This window comes from Peromyscus maniculatus, chromosome 21, assembly GCF_049852395.1.
Source record: "Peromyscus maniculatus bairdii isolate BWxNUB_F1_BW_parent chromosome 21, HU_Pman_BW_mat_3.1, whole genome shotgun sequence".
In the NCBI taxonomy this organism is placed as follows: domain Eukaryota; kingdom Metazoa; phylum Chordata; class Mammalia; order Rodentia; family Cricetidae; genus Peromyscus; species Peromyscus maniculatus.
Window position 1 is genome coordinate 26,365,980 of NC_134872.1, and position 14,420 is coordinate 26,380,399.

General features: G+C 51.0%; 1 pseudogene; it reads left to right on the forward strand.

Annotated features, from left to right (window-relative positions):
- The first annotated feature begins 550 nt into the window (after window positions 1-550).
- LOC121824865 (peptidyl-prolyl cis-trans isomerase NIMA-interacting 4 pseudogene) lies at window positions 551-2,705 on the forward strand (annotated as a pseudogene).
- Window positions 2,706-14,420: the final 11,715 nt, after the last annotated feature.

Here is a 14,420-nt window from a genome sequence, read left to right on the forward strand (position 1 = left end):
TGCCTCTGCTTTCAACATGATCTTTGCTGTTGGTGAGGCTTTCCACTGAGGCTTTTGCTTAGCATTAGCATATGGAGTTCCTAAAGAATTAATAAAAACATTATATTTTTTTAAAGATGAATTGATATGATGGTTGGCATCTATGATCCCAGAACTTGGGCACTAGAGACAGGAGGATCAGGAGTTCAAGGCCATCCTTGGTTACACAGGAAGTTTGAGGCAGACTGGGCTACATGAGATCCTGTTTCAAAAAAAAAGAAAACAGTAAAAAAAAAAAAAAAGACGGATGAAAAATATCGGTACAAAGCAAACACTGTCTTCTGAGCCCCATTCTGTGCTCCTCATAAAGACTGCCGTTCCTGTTGAGAGTTCAACAGCTGGTTTAGGAGAGGCCACTGAAGGAGAAGAGTGGCTCTGGAATTCTGGAGGAGGCGGGGAAGGAGGTGCATGCTCCAGGAGGGACAGCACAGACAAGAAGGCTCCGGGCCACAAAGGTGGCGGCAATGCAGTAAAGGCCAGGCACGTTCTATGTGGAAAACACGGGAAAAACATGGAAGCCATGGAACATTAAGGTCTGGAATGAGATTCAGTGGTGTGAACACACAATATAGCGAAGATAAAGCCAGGTAAAGGGTGACTTGGGTTGGATGACCAGAGGGGTCCACAGTGAGACCATTTCAAAATGCGGCACTTACCTTGCCCGTAAGTGGGGTGGCTAAGCCTGTGTTTACAGATCCACCAGTTAAGACAAAGTTTGGATATCATACTGTTAGTGTGGTTGAAGGGAAAAAAAATAAAAATCATAAGACAGATGGGAGAGAGAGAGAGAGAGAGAGAGAGAGAGAGAGAGAGAGAGAGAGAGAGAATTTTTTTTTCTAAATTTTAAGTTGAGGTTGAAATTATTTCTCCAAGATAATCTCTTTGATATTAAAAGTTAAGAGGGGGCTGGAGGGGTAGTTCAATGGCTCAGAGCACTGGCTGCTCTTCCAGAGGACCTAGGTTTGATCCCCAGCACCCACATAGTAGCTCACAACCACCAGTTCTAGAGGATCCAATGCTCTCTTCTGGCCTCTTAGGGTACCGGGAACACATATGGCACACACAGACATACGTGCAAGTGAAATACCCATATAATTGAAATAAAATAATAATAAAAAAGTTTTTTTTAAGTTAAGGGATAGAAGCTATAGGTTTTCTTTTACAGTCTAATATTCAATTTAACTTTTAAAAAGTTAATGAAAATAAAACAGAACTGAAACATTTAAAAGAAATACACTCACCACCTACTCCAGCAATTCATTTAAGTCATACCAACTATAGAATGTGAAAAACAAATTCATAAGTGTAATTACTTTAAAATATGCTACTTTCACTTTTGTCAGTATTTTAAATTTGTGTATCTATTCTATAGTGGAAGTAGCAATTCTCTCTAAAAACATTATCTTCAGAAAATCTTGCACATTGGAGCCGCAGGCAATAGCTGATGTAAAACTACAGAACAGTCCTTTCAAACCTGGCATTTCACAAGTACAGTGACCAAGGTATAGAACTGTACAGTGCCTAGACATCCCCATAAGAACCATTATTCTCAGCTGGGCAGTGGTGCACGCCTTTAAGCCCAGAACTCAGGAGGCAGAGGCATGCAGAGCTGTAGTACAAATCCTAACTGGTCTTAATAAAAACCTGGAGCCAGACACGGGGGTGAATGCTGGAAGATCAGAGAGACAAAGGAACAAGCCACAGCCACCTCTCACCTCATCAACTCCTCAGCTGAAAAGGACTGAGCTCCTGTCTCCTCCCACCTTATATTCCTTTCTCTACCCAGCCATATCACTTCCTGTCTCAACCTCCCTAGTGCTGGGATTAAAGGCATATGTGCCTCCCAAGTACTGGGAGCAAAGGCATGAGATCCCAAGTGCTGGGATTAAAGGTGTGTGTGTCTCCCAAGTACTGGGAGCAAAGGCATGAGATCCCAAGTGCTGGGATTAAAGGTGTGTGCCACCACTGCCTGGCTTCCATGGCTAACTAGTGGCTGGCTTTGCCCTCTGATCTTCAGGCAAGCTTTATTTGTTAGAACATACACAAAATTCCACCACACAGAGCTCTGTGAGTTCAAGGTCAGCCTTGGTCTATAGAGTGAGTTCCAGGACAGCCAAGGATGCACCATGAAACCCTGTCTTAAAAAAAAAAAGAACCATGATTCTCTTCAGTGTAGAATAACTGTTTCTAATGCTGCGAAGAGACACCATGACCAAGGGAACTGTTAGGAAAGAAGGCACTTAACCGGGGACTGGCTTACAGTTTCAGAGGCTTAGTCCGTTCTCACCATGGCAGGGGGCACATGATGGCACCCTTGACATTGGAGCAGTAGCTGAGAGCTACATCCTGGCCTGCAGGCGGGACGGGCTGCGTGTATGCGTGAGATAAGAAGACACTGGACAGGAAGCCGTTGACATCACTTTGGACTTGTGTCGGGGCCAAACTCGGGTAATCAGGCTTGGAGGCGGGCACCTGCACCTGCTGAGCCATCCCTTGCCACCCCCACTTTATAGATGTGTAAACTGAGGTTTCAAGTCATTTTCGATGACATCCCACAGCTTGTAACCCGAGGAGGCTCTCAGCCTGGAGCCCAGGTAGTCTGTTCCCAAGCCCCCTCTCAGAACCGCATCATGAATTCCTTCAGCATGTCTGCCCCGCCCCCATAGCCTCCCCTTGTCCGCTGCCTTACCTGACTAGCGTTGAGAACAAGCCCGGATAGACGTGCTGACTAAACACACTCATAGTTAGGTGACAGATAAGCAGATCTCCCCCACCCCGTGACGATCAGTACCCCTGTTCCTCTGTGAACTTGCAGGGTCTGGGAAAACCTTGGTAGCCAGGCTTCCTCTCCGGGAAGCAGGAATGTCACCCTCCAGCCCCGGGAAGCCTCTGAATCCACCAGACTGAGGCATTGGCTGCATTTCCAGCCACCCCAGGACTGAGGTCTTGATGAGGCCCTTGGTTTCCTGGCAGGGAGAGCATGAGGAAAGCCCTCCCATCTGAGTGACGGGACCTCTAAAGTCCAGTTATGAGGTGTCACCATATCTCAAACAACTGCTTCTTTATTGCGTAAGCTCACACCAGAAATCTGTCTCTTTTTGGGCAGCGGCTGATGGAAAAACAGGGGGCTTTTCCATGTATTTATTATGTGAAAGATAACATATGGGGGACATGCACAGTGATATGTAATTAGACATAGAACAAGCCAGACCAGAGGAGCTGCCAAAAACCCACGACAGGATAATGACAGTGTTTTGAGTGGTATCGTTTATTTTACAATCTGTCATTGCAGTGGATTGCCCCGGTCACCCGCTGAACAAGAACAGGCCATGTAAACATGGAGCTGGAAGCCCGTTCAGGGATCCCTGGCCAGGCACCATCTTTGATTATTAGTTCCTGTGGCTTTTCCAAGGTAAAGAAAGATTCACCCTGAGGCCCTGGCTGCAAGGGAGATGGACAGAATGTAGTGGGGACAATGTCTACAGAGGCATGGAATGGCAGCACATCCCCGGCCTCCCTGCTGGACTTGTCTTCTTTATTTTTCCAGATGGGGAACAGTGGGGTGGCTTCCATCCCAGCCCTGTGGCAATCTTGCTTTGAGATCTTCCCTGACCAGTGAAATTCTCTGTGCCTCACATTCTCACAGTGCAGAATGGGAAAAACCCACGCAGGAAGTCCAGGTCGGGTAGCTGGTGACCGATGAGGAGACGACCCTGCTGTCCTGGCCCTTCCATGATGACCCTGTGACAAACAGGAGTCATCTGAAAAATGTGGGGTTGGGGGGTGGGGTTGGTGGGTAAAGCACCTGCTGTGTGAGCATGGGGGTCTGAGTTCGGACCCCCAAGACCTGTGTAAAAGCCCGGCACAGTGCACATGTCTAATTTCATTACTAGGGGTTGGAGGAGACAGATGAATCCTTGGAGCTCACTGGCCAGTCAGCCCAGCCAATCATTGAGCTCCAGGTCCAGTGAGCAACCCTGTCTCAAAAACAAGATGGAGACAGAGAAAGGAAGATACCACACATTGACCCCCCCCCATCACTGGTATGTTGGTGTACTAGTATGGATGTACACACACACACACACACACACACACACACACACACACACACGCACGCACGCACGCACGCACGCACGCACGCGCGCGCACACACACACACACACACACACAGCACAGATAGAAAATCTCCAAATCTACCTGGGAAAGGCAGAGAGCGCCGACAGAAAGACCCATCTAAGGGGCCGAGGTAAGGGGAGGCCTTTCTGGGTGAACAAGGAGGGTAGCCTGGGCTATCTAAATCAGTCATCCTTGGCTACAAGGACTAGTAAGGAGGGTGGCATTATTGCCGAGCTTGGACAGGCAGACGCTGATCAGATGTCCTGGCAGACGTTTCAGCAGCAGCTATCGGTGGCCTTTGTTCATAGCTGCGATTCTGGCAGTCTTGGGGACATATCTTATCACCAGGCATCTGTGCATGTGATACCCTCCCGAACGGCCTCGCGGCTTTATTCTTTTGTAAGGGCTTGACACCAGCGACTCTGAGCTCACGCCGATCATTTCCCCACCTGTTCGGCTCGTCACTCGTCAAGCGTGGCGCGTTTCAAGCCTTTCCGATTAAAAACATGCGAAGTCAATCCCCATGCTAGTTCATTTTTAGCTTGACTTTGAAGGTCCGCTGCATGCACACCTAGCGCTCAGCAGGTTCCAAAGCTCCCCACCCCCTTGTCCTTGCAGATGGTGGATTCCCACAATTGGTCAGTCTCTTCCCCTAAGTTCCTCACATCTGTCCCCAGCACCCCCGTTTTCCTCAGCTGCTGCCTTGGTTCAGGCTCAGTGTCTCTTAGACCTTCATTACCCTGCTAGTCTGGGCTGGGCTGTCCGTCTACCTCTGCTGGATTCTGCTGCTCATCTTCTCCTACCTTTCTCTGTGCCGCATTGTGCACAGCGATGAGGTTTCTAGCCTTTATTTATTGCTCTGGATCCTCTCACCTCTCCATAATGGTTTATTTGTCCATCCATCGAGCCTCCAGCCAGACTCTTTCCGGCTGGGCTCTTTATGCACGAATCCCCAAAGCACAGGCCAGCTTTGCTTCTCCCCCGTCTCTGGGATGTTTGAGACAGGCTCTCACTCTGTCGACCAGGCTGACATGGAACTCACTAGGTAGCCCAAGCTGGCCTCAACCATGTCAAATCTCCTGCCTCTGCCTTCCAAAGTACTGGATGACACCTCACCTCACAGGTGTGGAAGTCCCACCCATCTTCAGTCAGGGTGACAGGGGCTGTCTTAGTTAAGGAAGCAACTTGGGGAGAAAGGGGTTTATTTAGTTTACACTTCTGTATCACAGCCCATCACTGAAGGAAGTCAGGGCAGGGACCTGGAGGCAGGAGCTGATGCAGAGGCCATGACGGGGGAGGAGGTGCTGCTTATTGGCTCACTCCTCATGCCTTGCTCAGCCTGCTTTCTTATAGAACCCAGGGCCACCAGCCCAGAGGTGGCCCCACCCTCAGTGAGCTGGGCCCCGGCAACAATCATTAATCAGTACAATGCACTACAAACTTGCCTGCAGGTAGATCTTACGGGGGCATTCTTCTGGGGGTACTTTCTCAATGGAGGGTCCCTCTTCCCAAATGACTCTGGCTTGTGTCAAGTTGACACAAGACTAGCCAGCACAGGGGGCATTTCAGCTCTTGTTGGCTAGCCTCAGATTTTTCTTACTTCCTTCTCTCCCCTTCCCCCAAACCACCCCCGTTGTTCCCTCTCCCAGAGTCCCCCCTGCCTTTGAGGGCTTTGCTGAGACATCACCTCCTTCGTAAAGTTCCCCGATTCTCTTTCTGGCTGGATACAGGTTTCTCCCCACCAGAGCCCTTAGGGGATGTTACGTTTCTCTGTGGGTCACCGACAGCTCCCCCAGCCTGTATCAGGATAGCTCCTAAGCAAGCCCATCCTTCCTCTAGGCTGTAAATTCTGACTTTGTGTCCTTCATCCTGCTGTGAACCGTGTGGATGATCCTTCAACATGCATGCTCCAAGGACAGCCTGGCTTTAGCGCCTGCATCTGCTGCTTTCTTATCCCTCCAACTTGGTCCATTACATTAGCTCTCCAAGCCCCACACCGCTCATCGGTCCAGTGAGGGGAGGCTGAACATTAACACCTGTCTGGTGGGGTTGCCGGAGGATGACGTGAGTTAACACACAGGAAACACCTAGAAGGGCAGCAGGCAGATGTGAAGCATCTGTAAATGCCACATCACCTCTCCCCCTTTCCCTGTTCCTCCTCCCCCCCTTCCCCTCCTCTTCCTCCTCCTTTTTTCCTGATTCTTTTAAAGACAGATTTTGTGTCTCCCAAGCTGGCCTCAATCTCACCATGAAGCTGAAGATGACCTTATCTGATCCTCCTGCCTCCACCTCCCAGTGCTGGGATTACAGACATGTTCCAGTTTATTCTGTGCCAGGGATGGAACCTGAACCCCTTTGTCCTATTATCCTAAGGATTTCTACCAGGGATCAGGGAGAGTGGATACAACAACAAACAGGTCAGTGTCTTCAAGACTAAAACTTCATCAGAATGGCTTTCCTAGATCGTCCTGTCCATTTCAAAGACAAAGCCCAGCCTTTTCATTAAAAACAGAGGTAAACCGAGGCCTAATGCCACACCAGTGAATGGCCAGACTATGCTCAGATTCCAGTTTTCTTATTGCAATTGCTTTTCTGAATAAACTTTCCAAACTTCTACTCCCCAGGAAGAGGCAGTATCCCTGAGACAGCCCTGGAAGATAGGACCTGGACAGTGGGAAGACCCGCCCACTACTGTGGACCTGCCTACACTTACCCGGCCTTAAGGAGAACCTTAGGTCTGTGTTCAGATATAAGACAGTCAGGACATGAGGGAGGCACTGGTACATGTGCCTCTACCCTATTTACAACAATGTTTCAACTTCCTAGTTGTCATTTATCCCCATGGAGATAAGAGAAGTCATAATGAAACAAATATGGTTAAAAAATGACTCCCCCATCACCAACCCCATTAGGGGTTGGGTAGAGTCATTTAGTGTTTCTAAAAGACTATAAAGTGACACTGTTAACATCCTACTAACACAGAAACCCCAAAGCAGCTTACTTCTCCCATGGAGCACGTTGGATAACCAGGGTGATATTAGCCACACTGACTGGACCATCAGTGGGAGGCATGCTGCAGGTGTTTGGGGCAGGTCTGCAGGTGTTTGGGGCAGGTCTGCAGGTGTTTGGGGCAGGTCTGCAGGTGTTTGGGGCAGGTCTGCAGGTGTTTGGGGCAGGTCTGCAGGTGTTTGGGGGCAGGTCTGCAGGTGTTTGGGGGCAGGTCTGCAGGTGTTTGGGGCAGGTCTGCAGGTGTTTGGGGCAGGTCTGCAGGTGTTTGGGGGCAGGTCTGCAGGGGCTTGGGGCAGGTCTGCAGGTGTTTGGGGGCAGGTCTGCAGGTGTGGGGGCAGGTCTGCAGGTGTTTGGGGGCAGGTCTGCAGGTGTTTGGGGGCAGGTCTGCAGGTGTTTGGGGCAGGTCTGCAGGTGTGGGGGGAAGGTCTGCAGGTGTTTGGGGACAGGTCTGCAGGTGTTTGGGGGCAGGTCTGCTGGGGCTTGGGACAGGTCTGCAGGTGTTTGGGGCAGGTCTGCAGGTGTTTGGGGGCAGGTCTGCAGGTGTTTGGGGGCAGGTCTGCAGGTGTTTGGGGGCAGGTCTGCAGGTGTTTGGGGCAGGTCTGCAGGTGTTTGGGGGCAGGTCTGCAGGTGCGGGGGGCAGGTCTGCAGGTGCAGGGGGCAGGTCTGCAGGTGCGGGGGGCAGGTCTGCAGGGGCTTGGGGCAGGTCTGCAGGTGTTTGGGGGCAGGTCTGCAGGTGTTTGGGGCAGGTCTGCAGGTGTTTGGGGGCAGGTCTGCAGGTGCAGGGGGCAGGTCTGCAGATGTGCTCGGCAGTGTTGAGATCTCCTGTCCTGCCACCTGCCAGCCTTCTGAGCATTTGCAGGGACCCAGTGAGGAGCTGAGGTGGCAGGAGACCCCAGAACACTCCTGGCTCAGAGTGATTCCTCAGCTAGCCCTAGACATCTTTTGTATTTGTGCCAGGAAACAGAAAACCAACCCAAGAGACAAGTGGCGGAATGAAGCCCAGGTTGGAGGGAAGAAAGTTGAGGTCCATAAAAGTCTGTAAGCCTGTCCCAGCATCAGAGAGCTAGAGAGGGCTGAGCTGAGCTCTGAGCCTTTGTGGGCTAGCCTGGGAACCCTTCACTGTTTGGATCTGTCATCCATGACCTCCTAATCATTCCTCAAAGCAAATGACCCAGGAGCGTGGGTTCCTAGTGTTCCTGATGCCCAGATAAAAGAACTAGGGTGGTTTGAGAAAGGAGAGGAAGATGGGTAGAGTTGGAAATAAATTAAAAGGTGCTAGGGTGAGAGAAGTTTCCAGAAGGATATAAGGCATCAGTGGTGTCTCTCATGCCATCCCCTCTGCAGTGAGATTAGCTGGCTCTGGATGAAACCCAAGCATATAGGTGGGGACATCACCCTGTGCCTGCGCCCATCCTTCAAGCCGGGCCACAGCAGTGACTTCCTGTTACTGAGTGTGGGTTTAGGAACGCTTCATCACTTGACCAGCTCAAGGCAAAAGGGTCCAGAAAGTTCAGTCAAATATTCAAGAAGTTTGTTTTTTTTAAAAAAAATAATACCCAGAAAAATAGGCTAGAACTTCCGAGTTAAACAAGTGAGAAATCCAAGCGAGGAGGGTGGAGAGAGTTGCTTTCCCTCAGATTTCATGAAAAACGTCTGCAAAATCAATCAGAAACTCAGTCAGTTCATTTCAAAGTCCTGGGAGTCTAGACAGAAGTTAAAGCTTCACATGGATTGAGGTGGATAGTTGGAAATTTGGTTGATCCAAACTCCGGCAAGATTTCAATCTGAAATCTGGATCAATCTAGAGTCCAGTGTGGGTGAGTCCAAGCCGTAGACTCCAATATTTAGTGGGATTCATCATCATGTCAACCTGACCATGTCAACCAGGCAGAACTAGGACCAACATCCGGGTGTGGGACTGAGGTTACGTCAGGCAGATGGAGGCAGGGCATTGGCTGGCTGTGTGCTATGCTCTGGGAGCCAAAATGGAAACCAAGTGGTGCTGCCTGAGAGTTTCTGGTAGGATTTCTATCAACCGTGGAAATGGCAGAGCCGGTTAGAGCGTCATTCCCAGACAAGACCCTGCCATTGCCTTCAGGAGACCCCACATGCCAATTTATTGACCTGCTATGGCCACAGACTTGGCTGAGCCATTAGACCTTGTAAAAGCCACCCCCATCTCCTGGCCCAGCCAATGGCCAGTGAGCTAATATGTCCTCACCTAAAGAACGACGGCTGGGAAGACACACGTAGCACACACTTGTCCCCACACGGCCTGCCTGTCTGCTCTCCCACGCTCCTTCCCCTCTTTGGCCAGAGCCGAGTAGGTAAAGCCAAGAGCTGGCTGCCGCCCCAGCTCATGGAGGCGTAGCTGGGCTCTGACCCAGTGCCTCAAACAGGTTCCATATGGCCCTCCCGGCTGCCCCTCACTCCCTTCCCCACCTGGGCTGTTTCTGAGATTAACTTCTTTTCCTGGTTGTCAGCAAACAGCCGGAGGGAGGGGCGGCTGGCTAGCTTGGGGGCTGAGTTGTGTGGAATTCTCATCACTTAGGCTGGCCAAAGAGGCACCCATTTTCTGGGTAGTTGAGAGAGGGGACATGAAGGGGACAGGTGGCTTGAGCCTAGGAGAGATGATGCTACCTGCTCCTCCGGCACCATTACAACACAGTCTGGTGTGAGCATCAGGCCCGGAGACTCCCAAATGGAAAAGAGCAGTGAGCTGGGGCTCCCTGATTCTCTCTGGGACCCAGATTTCCTTCTGTAGTTAAGACAGGTGAGATAAAAGATAACAAAGGGGGCAGTGAGCATGGGAGAGGACCTGAGGGGACAGAGAGGCTACTCCATATACGGAACACAGGTAACACAGCAGTCTCAATTGATCAGTGGGACACCAGAGTGGGACCCTAAGGCAGCCACCCTGCTGAGCCTGGTGCCCACCCTTTGGTGGCCGGGATGCCCAGGACTGAGGGATTAGGTAGGATGAGCATCGAAGACATTGCTGGAGCTTGGGTCTGCGGTCCTGGTGGCCATGGCTGGACTTGGCCCTGGCTTAAGCTTCCTCTTTCTGGGCTTGTATTTCTCCTCTGAGGTTCTGACTTAAAGATCTGTGTGTGACTTAAAGAGTCAGTGCTGCATAAACAGGTCAGCCGACTGCCATCCAAAGGCAAAGTTCGGGAAGTAAAGAAGCCTTTGGGTTCCGTTCCAATTCTTCTCATCCTCCAAGAGGCCCTAGCCAGGCCTCCCGGGAGCCTTAGCTTCTTTGCCTATAAACCAGACAAATCCTGACCTGGGTACCCAGGAACCTCTCCAGGATGTGACCTCCCACCTTTGAACTTTTTTGCCCTCCCCCTTCCCCATCCCGCCAAGGCCAATGCAGACTGGTCCAGAGGCAGCTCATCCCCTCCTGAGCTCTTGGCTGAACCACGTCCTGGTCTTCTTAACTCTCATCCCTCTTCCAGCCTGTCACCACCCTTGCCCAGGAGCTGGGCCCCAGGTCTGGGGCTCTGGGCATCTGAACAGCTCACACTGCCACATTCTTGGCCCTGCTTTGGGAACCTGTGCTCTTGCCTGGAAAGATCAAAGCACAAGTCCGCTTTGTTTTCAGCGATGGTATCTGGCTGCAGCAGGTGGTGGTTTAGAATCTCCACCCTGGACAGCCCTCAGGGATCTCTGGCCATCTCATTTTCCTCATGGGGAATGGAATCCAGATCTCCACGGCCCCCAGAATTCCATCTGTAGAGTTCCCGTGGGCTAAGGGAGGAGTGTCTGTGGCTCTGCAGACAGAACTTCAGGGACCCCACCCCTAGCCCCCACCAAGAGGTTGTACTTTCAAGGGCATCAGGAAACAAGGTTAGGGTGGGGAGAAAGTTTGACAGGTAAGGTACTTGTCTTGTCACCAAGGCTGGTGAGTTGAGTTTGATCCCCAAAGCCCACATAGGAGAAAGAGAGAATTGGTTCCAGAAAGTTCCTCTCTGACCTCTCTCCTCATATGCATGCACATGTACACACACACACACACACACACACACACACACACACACACACACACACACACACACGAATAGGCTAGACACAAACAAAATATACTAGAGTGGTATAATAGGTGCTGGTATTTCATGCAGGGTGACTACTTTCAGACTAGGGTGTGAGCAGGTGTGCACTGGAAACCCACGGCACCCCACAGCCAGGCTTCCAGGAGACCCTCCTACAGTAGCAGCGAACATCCGTGGAGGATCAGCCCCTGGCATTTCCTTGATTTCTCAAGCCCTCTGGGACCCACTCGGGTCAGTTCCTGGAAATGCTGAGCAGTTTCCCAGACTGGCTCTCCAGGCTCTGCTGACTCATGGCGGCAGGACAGCCGTTTCCTGCCGGAGCTCAGCTGAGTCATCATCTTCTCCATCCGCTGCTTGTCACGGGACAGCTTCTTCTGTACTGGGCAGGATGAGGGGATCGAGGACAGAAAACATCTCTTGGTAGGTTCTTCTGCCTTTTGAGAGGACCCACAGGTTTAGAGGGACATCCAGAGTTGGGCTGCTTCCTGTCTGCCATGGAAGCCCTGGGGTTGGTTGGAGCCAGGAAGGCTCTGGAGAGGCAGAGGGGGGAACCTCAGGGCAACCTTGTCTGCATCTGGGGGAAACTAGTTAAGGTCACCACCAAATGGGAAGGAAGCATCTCAGAGAGGAAGTGAATGACCTGGGCATGTAACTAACTGACCTCCCTGCCTGCACTTCCTTGAGATGAGGTCTCCAACCCCTCTGGGGCTCCACCTTGTCTGACTTGACCCAAGCTGCACGCCAGCCTTGACTTATGATGGGCTGTTTGCTGCAACCTCAGCTGTGGATTGCTCCATTGTGTTCCTGCCTCAGGACCTTGGAACATACACTCTGCAACTGTTCTTCCCTAATTTTACTTACTAAAATTCTTTTCAAACTTAAGACCTCAGTCTGAATGTTACTCTCTCTGAGAAGGCTTCCTGGGCCTTGTCCATCCCTCTAGACTATGTAGGAATATGTGCTTGATCTCTCTCTCTCTCTCTCTCTCTCTCTCTCTCTCTCTCTCTCTCTCTCTCTCTCTCTCTCTCTCACACACACACACACACACACACACACACACACACACACACACACATGATTTCTCCTTCAAGGACCTTAGTGCAGTTACAACTGATATTTCTATAGTGTCCATCATCCCTTCTTGAAGATGGCATTGGTCATGTCTGCATCCCCCACCCAATGACAGTCCATAGCAGGTGTTCCTAGATATTTGTTGAATGAGGTGTGGACTGTGGTCCATTCACGGGTGACACTCCAGTGAACCATCTTGTCGCTTTGGGTGGAAACCTTTCTAACAGAATTAGCCAGGACTAAATGGATGAGCTGCCTCTGGGGACTGAGAACCTCCTGTCCCTGGAGGAATCCATGCTGAGGCTAAGTGGCTAGCTGACAGGAAACACTGGAGAAGCGGGGGTAGAGACCGAGGCAAACTGGAGTGCACAGGACAGGTTAAGTAAGGCCGCCTCGGGGCCTTGGAGGAAAGTGAGCCCCATCCATCATCATCTTTTGATCTTTCAGAGCAGCTGGAAATGTGGGAATCATATGAAGTCTAATGTCAACGGCAATCAACCTCGGAGCCACACCCAGAGGCTGCATTTCACCACCTGGCCTGGTTCTAAGATTCTGGGGTGGGAGGGGAGCAACTTCCCTTCATCTCAAGGCTCTTCCAGCCTACCTGCCTTTCCCTCCCAGGTTCTACCTGGGCCCCACTGTCCAAGACTTACACCCCATCCACTCAGCACAGAGCCCTTCGTTCAGGTCTCCTTGGAGAGTCCCATGCACCCATCCTCTGCCAAGGGCACTGTTGGCTGCTGGTGATGCATCCAGCCATCCCTTGATGAGGGCACTGCGGGCTGCGGGTAGCACATGCATCCATCCCCTGGGGGGGGGCACTTGTGTCTCACAGCTGCATTCCGTGACACTGGAGGCAGCTGGGGAACGGGACCTTTCTCTGTTCTGTGTCCACATCAGTGCACAGCTGCCAGGCTACAGACTTGTCCCCTGCCTTCATTTGAGACAGCTTAAAGGGCAGTTAGTGCCTCTTCCAGAACAGTCAAGGTCTTCCCTACAGCCCCATCACATCTGGGTCAGCCAGTCCTTGCTGTTCCCATCTCCCTAGGTCCCTGTAGGTATATTTCCTACAGAGGTTCATGACTTTCTGCGCAGCAGCTCTAGGAGTCTCTCTGATTTCAAGGAACCCCCCCTCCCCAACCAGTACTTTGCCCCTAGTCACTCCCTTCAGACATCTCCTTTTTTTTTCTTTTTGTTTTTGAGACTTCTTGGAGCCTGGGGAGATGGCTCGTTTAGTTAAAAAGTGCTTGATTTGTAAGCATGACATCTGAGTTCAACTCCCAGAATTCATGTAAGAACTCTAAGTAGGGTGACACACATTTGTAGGCCCAGCACTAGGGAGGTAGGTGAACACAGGTATATCTTTGGGGCTCACTGGTGGGCCAGCCCACCCTACTCTGAGAGCCTTGGGCCAGTGAGAGATGCTGTTTTTCAATCAAGTGGGTGATGCCTGAGGAACATCTGAGGTTGTCCTTGGGCCTCTCCATGAACATGTGTGCATGTGTGTCTACAAACATACATGTACCTAAGCCAGCTGCGGTGGCACACGCCTTTAATCCCAGCACTTGAGAGGCAGAGGCAGGTGGATCTCTGAGTTTGAGGCCAACCTAGTTTACTGAGTGAGTTCTAATATAGCCAGGGCTACAAAGAGAAACCCTGTCTCAAAAAACAAGCAAACAAATAATTCAATAAATATCAGGCATGTATCTGCAAACACATGTACACCTGTACACAGACATGTGCACCTGCGTATACATGGACTCTCTCTCTCTCTCTCTCTCTCTCTCTCTCTCTCTCTCTCTCTCTCTCTCTCTCTCTTTCTCTCTCCCTCTTTCTCTCAGAAAAGACTGACCTGAAGAACCCACCTGGAGATATTCATGGTTGATGATATCTCAGGGGCCTCTTTCCAGAGTGGTCTGCTATCTGAGGGAGTTTTTTTTGTGAAAGTGGGGGGAATGAGATTTCAGGGATCAGCAGAGCAGGTAACGGGGTAAGCTTTGAGGATTTCTGGCATGTCTATGGATCAGGGACCACACCGTGCCTATAGCTCAAGGAAGACAGAGTGTTGTCCAGCCCGTGACTATTAACCGGTGAGGCTGGAGCTTGTAAGAGCCATAGCCTTCCGCCACACTG